The sequence below is a fragment of the Hibiscus syriacus genome, unplaced genomic scaffold (assembly GCF_006381635.1).
Source record: "Hibiscus syriacus cultivar Baekdansim isolate YM2019G1 unplaced genomic scaffold, ASM638163v2 tig00110338_pilon, whole genome shotgun sequence".
Lineage (NCBI taxonomy): Eukaryota > Viridiplantae > Streptophyta > Magnoliopsida > Malvales > Malvaceae > Hibiscus > Hibiscus syriacus.
Window position 1 is genome coordinate 2235882 of NW_024062691.1, and position 13115 is coordinate 2248996.

The following is a 13115-nucleotide window of genomic DNA, read 5'->3' on the forward strand; positions in this document are numbered from 1 at the left end:
CATACACATAAGTCTATGTAAAAAAAGTATCCCCAAGGGATGAATATTCAGGATTAACTTTTATTTACATGAAAATAATGTAATTAATGCATGATATACTTATCCCTCTTCTTTTTCTTTTTTCTTTTTGCTTCGAGAATGCCCCAATTACTCGAAATTCTCTTCAACAAGTTAGTCCATGATGCCCCATCTTGTTTCTTCTTGCAAGAAGATTCACGGATAATTGAAAGTTTGGTTCTTTTGAGGTCTGTTGGTTTCACATGTATGATGGTTTTGTATCTGGAATGACAAATGTGTGACTTTTAAAATCGTGTATGGTGGAATGTTATAAACCAATCAACTCTACCCAAGAAGGTAAACATCTGGATTTGGTATCTCAAAAACAGATAGAGACATTACTTCAGAGTCTCAGATAAATGTAGTGTCAGGATTTAGTAAGGGTCAAAATAGATCAAGTAATTGTATTTTTAGCATTGTATGGGATATGAAAGGTCTAATTTTACCACTTGCCAAAGATCTATGATTCTTTAGAAAATAAAAGAATATTTAATTTACTTGATACTCAAAAACATCAAGATTAAAATTTGATTCCTTGCTCATAACCATAAAAGCAACACAAATTTATTTATTACACAAAAGGCAGAGAAAGGAACAAAAAACATATTCAAACAAGATGCTGAAAATGAAATGCAACTGTAAAAGATAACAACTTCCACTTATTTATATAATTGTCCATTGCTCTTAGAATGTTGGGTGTGTGGTCGGACCAGAATCTTTATTCTCATTTGCTCCCCATTTCTCGACCATTTTACTTGTCATGACTCCTTTTGTTGTACCCTCAGATGCACAAATTTCTGTTTTCTCCTGAGCAGCTTCTTCGTAAAATCCCAATTTCTTGTTATTCATCAGTTTTTCCTTTCCTGATTGGAAATTAGGCCCAAATTTAGATCCGAAGTGATTTTCCTTGGTGATGATATTTTTGGATGGATTCTGAACACATATTACAGCTGTAATTGACGTAACATTCGTCAAACCTCCTAAACTGCCAAAAACCCCACTTACCTTCAGGAAATCTGATGTAGGTGTTTGAGATGTCTTCAAGGCTACATCTGCCCCATTAATTCTTAAACCCACGGGCCAGTCTCGTATTACATCCATGGAAGCCCTTTTACTTTGATTTCCTTTCTCATACTCTTGTGCCTTGTGTTCTTCATGGGAATTGACTGTATTAATCTATGTTGAAGCAACAACCCCTTTCTCTTTTACTTTACACCTTTGAATTGCTTGCTCTAAAGGATCCTCAAAGTTGCTAGGGACCTTAAATGAACAATATGGGGTTATATTCTGGTTCTTCTAAGGAATCACTTTATAGGTCCACTTTTCATTCGGGGGCCACTGTGACTGGACACATCCCGGTGTAACCAATCCTGCTGTGAACTTTTTCTTCTCATGTAATCCCCCTGAAGAGAAATTATTTGGTGATGGCTTTATAGATAGAACTTGATTATCTTGAATGGAGGATTGTAAAGGGTTAGAACCTCTAATCGTGAGAGATTGATCATTCTTAGCTTTCTTGATCATCATTTGATCATCTTCTATGCCCCTCTTCTTTGAGTAAGACTCAACTTTCCCAAGGGAAACTTTATCTCTTGTTAGCTCTTCATTCATTGTGGGCCCAGTGGAACCTTCTACAATCACAGTTTCAACACTAGCATTCATAGTCTCACCCAAAACGGGATTCTCTAGTGGCTCTTCTCCATGGATCATAACATTCACCATGTCCATCAATTTGGTTATCTGCACCATTGACTCTTCTTGAAACTTCTTTGCTTGATCATTCATTTCTTGTTGAATCTTGATAAGTTGCTCTTGAAGTTTCTTAATTCTACCAACCTTTGCTAAAATCTCATTCATGGTTCTTATCCTTATCTAGGAAGACCAAGTTAGCTCCAATTTGATTTTAAAAATTCTGTCATGGAATCCTCCACAAATTATTCCCATATTTTCATGATTTAATGCATGTAAAATAGTTTGAAACAAAATGAAAATACATGATGTAAGATTGAAACTGTAAATATAACTATACAAAGATACAAATGAAAATGTAAATACAAACGTAAAAATGTGAATGCAAATGCAAATGCAAATACAAAAGGTATCGATTTCCAAAAGTAATCATTCTTAGAAAGAGTTTCATTCTTCCAAAAGAACTTCATCTTTACAAGAAAGATCAATCTATGAATGTGATTTGGCCTTTTTATTTAGCTTCATGATCTCAATCATGATCCCAATAACTTTCTCATTTTTCCATAAATAATTTTGAATCCAAACAGTGAGTACTTAAGTGCAACTTCTAAATCGCCTTCCCTCCAATCTATGGCAATCATTTAAGAATCAAAAAGTCTCTGCCAAGATAGCCAGTTCAAGACTTATACCTTTCTCCAATCTATTAAAGAAATCTGCAACAACACTTTCCACATGGAACAAAGTCTTTGGAAATATCACTAAACCATACATAGCAAGAGAAAATATGTCCAATATTTTATCTTCATCTATATGCTCGAGTATCACCTTATTAAGATAATGCCAATGAAATCATTCACTTTCTCCTTTTTGTTGAATGTTGTATTATCCAATTTTTACATGTACCGGTAATCTTTATCAATTTATTCTTAAAGGATTGAACTTTCAGAAGTTTGGAATAAACTTTATCCACCTGGATGTTTTTGAAATTAAACAGAGATGTATACTCCTCGATTGTTAGTGTCAAATCCTGTCTGTTAAAAGTGAAATAATTGTACGCAGGGTTCCGGAATCAGACCAGAGCTTTGAGCAACATAAAAGAGTTGAGCTATGTCACCATATTTCTTGTAGAACCTCTCTTTGGTAAGTACTCTCCAACTTTCCCAAATCTCTATCAGCTCTTGTAGATCATTTTTGCTTGAGATTGACATTTATAAGCATTTGTGATATGAACTCCCCAGAAAAACTACATCTTTTTTTGCCCTTTGTGCTTCTTTAGATCAATCTAGAACTACTGGATTGGGTTCTTCCTTGTTATGAAAACTCTTTTCCATTTCAATGATCGCTCTTCTAATCTGATGATTACTTGGTTTAATCAACACATTTCTTTTATTCATGATGATTATGCAAATGCGAAGATGCAAATACAAATGCAAATGCGAAAATACAAATACAAATGCAATAGAGTTAAAAAATGTTATATAAAGATAAATATAACGTAACACCTACCCAATCATGATATCTACCTAGCATGCTTTTAAATAGATAACAGTCCTACCCGAACATGCTTTTTACCCAAAAATGATTAATTTCAATGAAATGATCCCAACCGCATGGTATCTAGTTCACATGTTTTTATTCGAAAAGAAAATTTAAAGCAAAAAATAAAGGTTCTAAAATGCTTCTCCTTTATGTATACTTAATTTGGGTATCTACTGACTATAACTAGAGTGACTGTTTTAAAGCTCACTAAATGCATGTTTCAGCTCTATCGGGAAAAAAGTACTCGAATTGTTCTTAATGTCAGTTCCCCCTTGAGCTACCAAACCCTCAATCCTGGCCCATTACAGTCTCATGCGGATCGAGTTCAATTCGAGAGGATACATTCCCTTATGTCCGTGTGGAGAAACAATTTATCTCACGTAGACATAAGGTATATGAACCCCAAAGATTACTTGCTAAAACCCGTACGGAGAAACAAATTATCTCACGTAGGTTAAGCTTTCATCTCAACTTAAAAGGGACAAAGCTCGTAAGTGAGCTTATGGTATGCAAATGAACCTGATGTGTGTGAGGAGGAATATTCAGCCCTTTGACTCAAAAGGAAAACGAAACCACACGAAAAAAAACTTGAACATATCTGAAAGCAAAAGTAAAAATGTTAGTAAGACAAAAAATGAAGTAATTGCGAACTTCAATAAATGAATCATAAATTAACTAAAAACTTGAACTCATAATTTTTATCACAACGACAATGTGTAAATGACTTACAGCTTGACTCTCTAAAAAATTGTCCCCAGCGGAGTCGCCAAGCTGTCATAACCGTTTTTCGGCAAGGACAATGGTTTAATTGTTTTAAGAAATAGTTACGACTTTTAATTTTGGAAAATGGTTTCTTTTGAATTAATTTGGATTAAATTGGGAAGAGTCGCCCTCAACCTTTGGGTTAGGTAGGTCGAGTACCTAAAAACGTCTTTTAAAAACAATTTTAAGAATTTTTTTTTAAGACAAAAGTTAGTCTACGTTTACCAAAGATTCGATTAAAACGGGTTCGGGAGTCGGTTACGCATGGGGAAGGGTTAGCACCCCACATCGCCCAAAATTAGTACTGTGTCGCTTACACGTTGTCGTAAATGGTGAAAATCATGAATTGAATATATATATTTAAGATGTGATCCATTTATTGAATATTAATTAATTTACTTCAAATTAATTAATTAATTAGAGAAAATTCTTTAATTTGAAAAGAAATATCGACAATAGCAATCCTTTGCCGGGAAAACTATTTCATCTATTTCTTATTCATAAAGAAAATTTCTTCATTGATTTTTAAAAAAACGCAAATAGAATATAAATTATCGACAATTTGCAAAAACCAAAATAAATTGCTACATACAACTGCCTTGAATCACAAAAGATTTAATTAGTAAAACAAACTAGATTTATTTCAAATCTCATTTCGTTCGAATGTCATATTGGATTGTACTACTTCGACCAAATGATTTTCACACTCATTCTACGCATACATGTTCTTGAAAATATTCAAGTAGTATTTAAAATATTATTAAAACAATAAATATTATATAAATCAATAAATAATTAATTATAAAAGAAATAAAAATGATTATCAATGCAAAAAAAGGAACATTCATGTAGTAAATAAAATATATTTATTACGTTCATGCATCCACTTAAAACTATAGCAAATATTTTATAGTAATATAATGTATATATACATGTACAACATACAAAGGATAAAAATAAATTGAATTACGAAACAAACCAAAGTTTTCACATATTTAAAATAGGTCTTGTAAAGTGATAACAAAAGATAAACTACATAGCATTAATGTAAACATGAAAAAATTCATGAAAAATATAATTCTATGAATACATAAATATCTATCCTAAAATATTAAAATAAAATATATTTTACTAGAAATTAAAACTAATTAAAATAGGAAATATATACTAAAGAGTAAGAATATATTCACATATATGACAGTAGCAAGGACCAAAATAAAATAACAATTACATACCCAAATCACAAGAAATTAAATTTCATCAGTGACTACAATAAAATAAAGTAAAGTTCATTAGCTATACTCGAATAAATGGCATATTAGAATGTGACAAAATTAAAATAAAATAGAAACAAGATACTTAAATTAAAGAAATAAAAGAACGGAAATGTAAGAAGGTAAAATATTAGGGGTTAAGAGCTAAATATGTCCATGGGTTAGAATAATTATTAATATAGTCAGAGGATTAGTAATGCAAATAAAACAAAATAAATAAAGGATTGTGACAACAATGCAAATTCACGCTTGAAATAAGGAGTCTTAAGCGTAATTAACCCAAAAACTTGATATTTAGGCTGATATTAGCCATTTACACGTAACTTGGTAGCCAGAACCCTAAATGGGTTTCCATTTTTTAGTTATGTTTTTCACTTCTTCTCTCCCCCTCTCTCAAACGACACTCTTCGTTAAAATCAAATGGCCATGTAGGAGCCATCTCCTCACATCCGGCTACCAATCTCAGCGGCCACGACACGCCTCAACCACTTAACGAACCGAATGCCCACTTTTCCTCTCTCTATTCTTTTCCTTTCATTCTTGACCAAAGGCTTAAAACGCATGGTCAACCACCACGAACGGTGGTGCCACGAACTGAACAACCCCAAAACTATCCTAAGAGACCAGAAACAACCACTGACCCTCCTAGATCTAAACGACTACTCACATTCTCGATGCTAGACTCAACTTCCAACAACGAATGGACCCTGACTAAAGACCATTCACATGCAGGGTAAAACCAAAAACCTTCCTTATATTATTATATATATATATATATATATATATATATATATATGCATAGTTGTTTTTATATCTGAAATCAAAAGAAAAAGAAAGTGGAACAAACCATGACTTTTGAGAAATAAATGCTCCTGGTATAATAATGTTGCTTGCCCGAATCTGATTTTTTTATTGCTTTTTCGAATGATTTTTTCCTTGGATGGTTACAAGATTTTTCGAATAATTACAAGATGCTCCCTCTTTTCTAAGCCTCGCCCGAATCCTCTTTTTTTCCTCTGGTTCGAATAGATTCTCCTCCTTTTTCTTTTTTTGTTCTTATTTCTCCTTGATTTATCAATGACCTCTTTACCTAATCTCCATGGTTGTATCTAAAATTTCTTTGTGTTTGGTATGGAAATGAAAGGTTTAGGTATGATTTATGGATTTGCCTTTGACTTTGGAGATGTTTAATTTTTCCTTGATTTGGTGCATTATCGGGGACTATGATGATTCTGGATGGCTCTGCAACGATGGCTCGGCTCGGCTGCTCTTCGGTGGCTCATGTGTCGGTGAAGGCTCAGGTCTCATACATCTCCTGTGGCTGCTAAAAATTGGAAAGTCAAATAGTGGCTGATTAGGGTTTTGAAACCCTAATAAAGTCAGGTCGGGTCTTCTTTTTGGGCCAATTTGCTAGGTTGATTCGGATATGGGTCTGATTCGGGTCTGGGCTCCAAGTTTCTGGGTTGTATTGGGTTTTTGGATTAAGTGTTGAATTTTGGCCTGCAAATGTAATAAATAATATTAATAAAAATAACAATAATAATAATAATATATAATAATAATATTTTTTTAAAAGCCCGGACAAAAACGGGTGTCTACAGAGGGGTTTAAAATTGTTGAATTTATCTCTAAGCATATATGTATATATTGAAACAATACCAATTGTGTTCATTGTTAAGAACAACTAAAATCAAACTTGTTAAGTGGTATCATCGATAGAAGGGAAAGGGAAAATAGTTCTCCCAAAAAGTTATAAATTCGAGTAGTTGCATTTGCAGGGTGTACATGGATTATCAATAAGTTAAGAAAATTCTAATAATACCTTATAATCACCTCATATTATAAAAAAAATCGACATTGAATAATTAGCCGTTAGACAGTGTCGTAACCGTCCTTCGGTTGGTCCCAGAATCGGGTTCCGACTTAAATTTATGTGTGATGGAGCCGCCACCGATCATTTTAAATTAAGTTGATTGGACACTCTAACTTACCATTTATCTGATATACGTTTTGCCAGAAATTAATCGGATCCGGGAGTCGATTACAGTCAAGGAAGAATTAGCACCCTTGTATTGACCTTTCGGTACCAATTTAATTTCCCAATAGTCTTAATTGTGAAAATTACAATTGAAATTAAAACTTAAAAATTCGATCTGAATTACTTACCTTTGACCGATTTAAAATTTACCTAAAAAGTAAAATTAATGTTAAACAATAAAATAAAATAAAATAATAAAAACTATTAAATTACAAGAAAACAAAAATTAAAGAATGATTAAATTGGAAAAAAATTGAAATTAGGGGTCATATTGATGCTAAATGAAAGTTGCAAGGAAAAATAAAAAAGTTAGGGGGTCAATTTGAAAATATAAGAAATATAATCATGGATTAAATTGAATTAATTCAAAATTCAAGGGAATAATTACAACAGGTGACCAAAATGAAATACACATAAAAAATGTAGAGACTACTGAAATAATTAAACTATTTCATAATTGCACAATGGTCCTCCATATAAATAGCCCTTAAAACCCAAAAAAACATTTTTAACTCATTCTTAAAAAAATCTGCAAAAAACTCTCTCAACCTCTCCTATAGCTGGCCGAAAGCCTGTCACCTGCCGGTGATCAACCACCGCTCGGACCACCTCTCTAAGTTTAAAATTTCGAAGTTTACCTTTTTTGAATGAACCTCTTCGTTTTTCGACGATCTTCGAAAAAACAAAGCTTTGGGCTTTCATTTCTGCCTCTGATTTTTACTTTGTATATTTGATGCCTTGTGTTTGTGCTGATTCTGCTATGTGATGTTTTTTCAATTGCTTTGTTTCTCTGTTTTTGTTTCTTCCTCGTGGTGTTTTTGTTCGATGGCTTGGTGGGGTATTTATATACCTCCCCGCCAGTGGTTGTTACCGAATATCTCGAGATGGTGCAGTCCCGTTCAACGTTCGTGGCATGATTTTCTGTTTTGGAACGTACGTACTTTGATATTTCTGTTTTGTATTTGCTTTATTTTTTGCGATTTTTTCAGTTTATGGTGCCGAATATCTCGGCTGGTTGGTAGCCTTACTGGCGCGTGGTTTACACGCGCCGTTGAAATGATGACCTGATGTGTTTTGGCCGTTGGATCAAAGAGCCAGATCCAACGATTGTTGCTCTGGTGCGGCGCTAGTGCTTAGTATGAAACCCTAGCCCCTGCTGGATCAGGCAGACGTGCCTAGGCAACTGGGTTTCCACCGGGCTTACTGAGTCAGACTTGCTTATCGGTTGGGCTTCACTCTGGACCCTATTCTAAACTTGGATTTAATTTGGACCTGGACCTAAAGAATATATCGAATAATAATATAATATAATATAATATAATGTAATGTAATGTAATATAATAAATAAATAATACTATACTATATTTATTTAAAACTATATAACACATATTATATTTTCAAAAATTATATAACATGTTTTCAAAAATTATATATATTATATATGTTTTTAAAAATTATTTTCAAAAGCCATATATATTATATGTTTTCAAAATGATATAATATATTTTCAAAAATCATATATTATATATATATTTTGAAATTATTTTATATATATTATATACTATATAAATATTGTAATAAAAAACCCTTGATGTCTCGGACGAAAATGAGTGCCTACATATAACACATTAAATTTATGTTAGTGCTCATAAAACACATAAGTATGATGAAGATAGTAGTTCCTATTGTTCACATTTTTTTTCAATTAATATGAGGTAAATTGAAGACAATATATGTTTAAAGATAACTCTCAACCATATGACGTTGAATGCTCATATTCCTGACATATTTAGTGTTTGAACTCGAAATCTCAAAGAATTACAACATTTACCATCAAAGTCGTTTGGTTTGTACTTCTTGTTCATATTCATGTTGTTGAAATGGGGTTATTTTTAGACATTATATGATACAATAATATTTGAAATTTGTTATTTTTTTTTGTTGTGATGAAATTTGTTATTTAATTTATCTTTTCATTTTGATTGTATACATTATGATATTATGATAGAGAAAATAAATATGAGTTTATTTAAAATGAAGAAAATTTATATTATAATACATGAAAGGAAATATTTTATTAAGTAAAAATGTATTATCATAATTAGTATGAATTTATTTTTCTATTAAACCTATGAAATATAAAACCATATTGAGGATTATGTTATATTATTAAAACGAAATTAATGAACCTCAAGGCATGTCGACAGATATATGTAAAATTGTGTAAGACCCAATTTCGAAAATTTAGTACTATTATACATTTATAAATTACAACACATGACAAATTGACAATGTTCTTTTTCATTAGCGTATATAATATTTATATATGAAAGCCAATAGATTAATTTTGAGGTTTTCAAGGGGATGCTTCCGTCACCTAACCTTATTAGGGTGACGTTTGTGAGTTTTAATTTGTCGAAGATTAAGAATATCAACGGTGGAAATGGAACCGGGTGTCATGAATATGATTGACTAATTATTCTAATTAGAGTTTTGATTGACTTGTACAATAAAAAAATGAAAATTTCCCACTTGTGGTGTGTGTATGTTTTCGAGCCAGACCTTGTAAATCGTAAATACCAATTTTATATTTTATTTATTTATTTTCTCCAATCATACACAACTGTTCGAATCCACAATGTATACACATCCTGTAAATATAATTATTCGAAAGAAATTAAAATTAATAATAGCATAAATAGTAATTACGCTTTTTAGGGTTCAGGTTTTATTAATATATTGCCTTAATTAAATTGGAAGATTGAATGTGTAAAAATGTGATTTATAAAAGTATATTTAATTTGATTTTTTTATATAATGCACCATTTTTATATTTTTAAATATATATTAAAAAAGGTTGAATGGGATAGTTTGAAATATTGTTTAGTTGTAACTTGATAGGCAGCAACTTCCTAGAAAATGAGCCCAATGTTTAGGGCAACTTGCTATATGTTTAACCCATTACTTTAATCTCAAGTTTAAGTAATTAGCTCTGCCCCCCCCCCCCCCCCTTATGTTATTATATTCCTTCACAATTCCCAACATGAAATTCCCAAAATTTAGGTCCACTTGATGCAAATTCCCCAGATGTAGACCTAATTAATGCTCAACCCTTTGCTTCAGAGTTGGCGTATTTGATCAACTAGAGTAAATATTTCAATGGAAAAATAGATGTTTAACTATATATGTGAGTTTGATGCACATCAATATGGAATTTCCAGCAACTTAACTTTTTTGGAGATTAATTATTTGTGCTTTTAGCCATATGAAATTAATATGCAGAGAATAGTGTGTATATCCAGCTGGGCTAACATAGACCAACATGTATTAACAATAATTTTTTTTAACTATTGACAATGACATGCAACTGCTCGAATCTAATATCTCTAAGAAAAACAACATTCACTTATACTATTGAGACCATTTAATTTATAATAGTGTTTTCCATAAATCTATTTTCTTGAAATTTGAAAATATGGGCTGTGAAGGATTATATGGAATTGAGTTAAATGAGCAAGCAAACTAAAATTAATTCTTATTATAGATTAAATGTTTGTAAGTTTAAACTCATACTTAATAGAAACATTTGAAAAAAGGAAATACGATGAACGATCAAAAGTTTTCAAGAACAAAGATGATGAACTGCTATAATAATCAAGATTTAATCACAATTGGGATGTTATATACATCCCAACAATACAATATCATTAATGTATACATGGACGGACGTATAATTTTATGCTAAGGGACAATTTTTAAAATTTTAGAGGAAAATGAACTTATAGAATTCTAAAATATATGATAATTTGAAATTTTAAAACTTTTAAAGTTGACGCTTCCCTCTATCCATCCTAGACTGTGTATACCCATATAGGAGAGAAGAAAATGAAAATTATGAAATGCCGTTGCTTGTAACAATAGCTAGGCAGCTAGCGCAGTATACGCACCAATGAAGCAGAGACGTGGGGCTTTACCTCACTCTCTGCTATTATTACGGGAAAAAGACGGTGTAGACAAAGGCACAAGGTTATATATTATACAGAATGGATCTTTTGACAAAACCCTTGTCTCTCTCGATTCAGAAGATAAATATACAGATAAAAGAAGAATCCGAGACGGTAGATGATATAACTTAACTACACCTACTGAGTTTGGACCATATTACAAGTCCATGCCAGAGGGATGGGGGAATGCGAATGCAACGAAACCAAAAAGGTGGAAACAGCCTCTGCAATTGTATTTATATTTGTTATCTATAGTTTCCTTATGAACTGCTGCTTAATTGTGTACATTTCATACGGTACAAAGGGTTTTCAAGCATTTGGTGGGGGGGGGGGGAGAGAAAAACCAACGAAAGATACCCACCTCAGGGTCCACCCCGTACGGGCCAAATACGTCTCATTATTTTAAAAAAATAATTAAATTTAATTTAATATATTAATAACAAAAAAATAAAAATTTTATATATCCATTATTTTTTAAAAAATATATAAAAATTTTAAATTTTTATTATTAAATTTTTATATCAGTTATTAATGAGATAAGTTGTGTTATAGAGGGAGGTTATAGGGTAGGACCACCACACCTTCCAAACTCAAACTGTACCACTGAGCCCTCCCTACCGTCAGTTGGCTGCCGCTATATGTCACCATTGTCGGCTTCTCTGTCTGGGGATGGAGTGTTGAAGTGACATTTAAGAAAATGTAGGTCGAGATTTCTCATGATCTGATAATGATTGGATAAATGGGATTGTATTGGATCATGTTGATCATTCAAGGAGTTTTCTTTTCTTGATATTATTAAAAAGAGATGATGACATGATAAGACCCTCAACCTCGGGGTCAGGAGAGATAGATAAATGCATGCATGAGTTTCTTCTCGCACCAATTCAATTCCATTTTGTCTTCTCTCTCAGTTTAGTAATCATGGAGTATAAATCTATGAGCCCATTACAACTTCGTTGGAATCCAAGTCAAATGAATATCTTGTTGGGCTGAAACACCAAACAAAATGGGTCTAAACCCAATCCTCTGATGGCAAAGTCTGGGGTTTTAGCGTCGTCCCCTTTCCCTTACCGCTCCTCTATTATATGGTTAGGGTTTAGTGTGCTTTCTCTGCTATTATGTTCTGGGTTGAACTTTGAAGGTCGAGGTTGCGACAGTTAAACAAGAAGGATAAAGAGAGGGAGAAAATGGATTCCTTTTCAACAGGTTCAAGCGGAACAGGACCTCCCCAATTTTCAACAGATGAATTCATGGACCAGATGAAGGTTCAACTTGCCCAGGCTTATGCCCAAGAATTCCTCGAGGTTACCCTCTCTTCCTATTTCTCAATTCTGCTTCTTAGATTTTCAATAACTTTATGTAATCAGTAAAATTTAGTGAATTTCAGGCCTTTTCCCTACACCTTGAATTATATTTTTCTTTACCGGCCATGGTTCATGGGTCATTAACATCTGTTCCCTGTGTAGATAACTTTATGTTGTTGGATGATTTTAAAGGTATCCGTTTTAATGGACTAAGACAGACGTGGGTTATTCTTGGTTTAGATAATTATGCAATGTTTATATGGAATCAAAACCCAGAAAAGAAGCCATAATCCTCGGATTGGTTTAAACCCATGGACTCATTTGACTTAGCTTGTCTCAAAAAGTTCGTTCAGGAGGATTTTATAAATGTTAATGCTACAACATCTTTTCTATGCTGAGCTTACAATTTGGCAATCCTAATAAAATATAATCCATGCCATGGTTTTTT